Source organism: Phaethon lepturus, unplaced genomic scaffold (assembly GCF_000687285.1).
Source record: "Phaethon lepturus isolate BGI_N335 unplaced genomic scaffold, ASM68728v1 scaffold29834, whole genome shotgun sequence".
NCBI lineage: Eukaryota > Metazoa > Chordata > Aves > Phaethontiformes > Phaethontidae > Phaethon > Phaethon lepturus.
Window position 1 is genome coordinate 4,252 of NW_010533027.1, and position 2,783 is coordinate 7,034.

The 2,783-nt window shown below is 40.2% G+C and overlaps 1 pseudogene; it reads right to left on the reverse strand.

Moving 5' to 3' along the window:
• Positions 1-297: 297 nt before the first annotated feature.
• LOC104614916 lies at positions 298-1,000 on the reverse strand (annotated as a pseudogene).
• Positions 1,001-2,783: the final 1,783 nt, after the last annotated feature.

Consider the following 2,783-nt stretch of genomic DNA (forward strand, 5'->3'; position numbering starts at 1 on the left):
ACTGAGTATTGTATGTACATGTTTATATGTATAACACACAGTTACTCAGATACACACATAAATATTTAATATATAAAAAATAAAGTGCTTTCTATCAGATTCCAATGCAGGGACATTATAAAACATTTCAGCAACTGGAAAACATATAAATACAAAGCATACTACATCAAACATAGATGAAAACAGTTAACACACTATGTAAGATCTGGTGGGTATCCCAAGACAAAACATCCCTTCATATACATGGTATATACATATATACTTATCTTTACTCAATATATTATGACAACATATATTTCAAAACTTTGTTATAGACAAAAAAAACCCCTACAAAAACACAACAAGGATCAAGCACAGAAATCCAAGAACTACAAAGAACTTTCTACCCTTGCCCACACCACCACCTCCACTGCTGGGAAAGATAAGCCAGTGCTCTCTTCTGGAGTGCAGTGGCCCCTACATCCCACAAGGCACTGTGAGCAGCAGCTGTGAAGTTAGTGCCATCAGTGGTAAGTCAGTCAAATACACATGAGTAAAAAATAGATGTCTTCACTAGCATCTTCTCATGGCATTTGGTGGTGGCAGTTTCCAGTGTGTAGTCTGACCAGGGATGAGCAGCACGACCTTGAGGGAGTAACTGCTCCATCACAGGCAATGGTGTGGCCACTATCATCAATACGTCCACTCGAAGGGCAACCATTCACACACACCTGCAGATCCTGGCTCTCCTCATAGGCCATGACCAACTCTTGAGGCATATGAATGGGCAGTGTTAAGCAATGCCCAAGCTGCCATATATACACCACGGTCCCAATGTACCTGGCATGCCTTTCAACATATTTGCCACTGACTTTCTTCATAATTTGCAAGCTCTTGGTGTTCTCATCACATCCACTTGTTGTACCACCAACAAAAGCTGCAGGCAAGTCATCAGTCATTGCTTGATATACTTTCTGATCTGTCCAGTCTTGGTATGACTTGACTTCAAGATAATAGTTATCTGGGAGGTGGGGAGTTGGGGAGGGGGAAAGGAAAGCAAAGTTAGTGGAAAAAAAAGTCATTTCAATCCCTTTTACATTTTGCAGCTGAACATATGTGGGACTGCCCACTATCTCAGAGCTTGACAGTTGTCCCCAACTCATGCCTAAAGAAGAACAGTCTGTACACATGCTTGAAGCAGTATTTTACCAGATGGCAATTGTTAAAATTTTTTCTTGGGTTGGCCTGGAAGTAGTACTTTTAGCATATGGCAACAGCCACAAGGTCAGGAAAGGACAAGGCTTTATATTTAATTAAGCATCACAACACCCTCCTGCCTGATGGCTTCTTAATGCTTTGGAATACATCCTGAAGTTACAGAGAAGTGTAAGTGCCAAGTAATTCCTGTAATGCTAGCCACTATGGCAAAACCAGAATGAGACTGTGCGAAATCATGGAAAGGTACAAGAGAACTCAGCTTCCCCAACTCACAATTATTCTCATCCCTCTTTTTACAGTGACTGTATGACCCTTGTCAGGGTACTGTACACTTGCTGGATGTGTTGCCAGGATTAGCTGTGTGACATTACTTTAAAAGCACTGATGTATTTAGTGCTTTATCAGCCATTAACACAACAGGCAGCAAGACAAGAGATGCCTGAGCAAGAAGAACAACTAGTCAAATAACTGGCTAGGGCAACTGGATCCATTAGTCCTGGGAACAGGGAGGTTTGACACTTCCAGTCCACTGTTGCTAGAAAGTGTGCCCATGGAGAAACAAAGCAAGACTGAAAGATACTCAAAGACTTTGAAGAGTGACTTCCAACACAGAAACCAGGAGAATAAAGCAATTATTCATTCTCTTAAGATTACAGCCGGCCTTTAAATCTTTACACTTATTTGAATCAGCCACAACAGAAAGAGTAGGTCCTCTAGTCTTACTTGAAGGGAATAATTAGGCTATTTAGCAGACCAAGTTTGGAGTGTCTAGTGGCTCTTCCTAAAATAAAAAGTATAATGAGGAATCACATACAAGTATTAGAAACAGCTATGCTACTTCCTTTACAGTTTCAGAGGGGAGTAACTTCTTGAAAAGGTCAAAAGGAATTTTGCACAAGGAATAGGTATTTTAATCATCATAATTGACTGACTACATCAAAATTACTTACAGCCTATCATTTAAGCAGTCTGTTACAAGATTCAGAGTACTCCAAAACGTATTAGAAGGCATCTTCAATGTAACATTACATTTTTACCTTGAAATCTACTCTATAGCAACCTCACATTTTAATTTCAGTTAACCAGCACACTTCTGCTTTTGTTTCCTGCCCCTCTGCTTTGAAGTAAGAGCTAGAGATTAAATAAACAGCTAATTACAGACAATCCAAATAAAACCTCTACCCTCATTAGCCTCACCTCTCCATACCAGTTACAAAAGACAAGACTTCCCTTCTCCCTCCTCCCATTGCAACATACTCCTTTGGAGTATGCAGACACATCCTAAACAGCATTACATTAGTTTTCAATGTTTCATTTGTCCCACTTGGTTAACAATCTGTCAGTCTTTCTGTCTCACACACAGACAATACTTGCCTTTTTGATTTCATATGTTCCCACTGGTGTTTGACTAGAATTTTCCAATGGCTTTTCTTTGCATTAATCACTTACACAGCTAGCTTGAGACTATCTGTAGTCAAGCAATTTGGTAGACTGATGTCTGCGAACCACAGCTAAGCCTGAATGCCTATGCACATGTCCTGGTTTCAGCCAGGATAGAGCTGGTTTTCTTCACAGAAGCTAGTGTA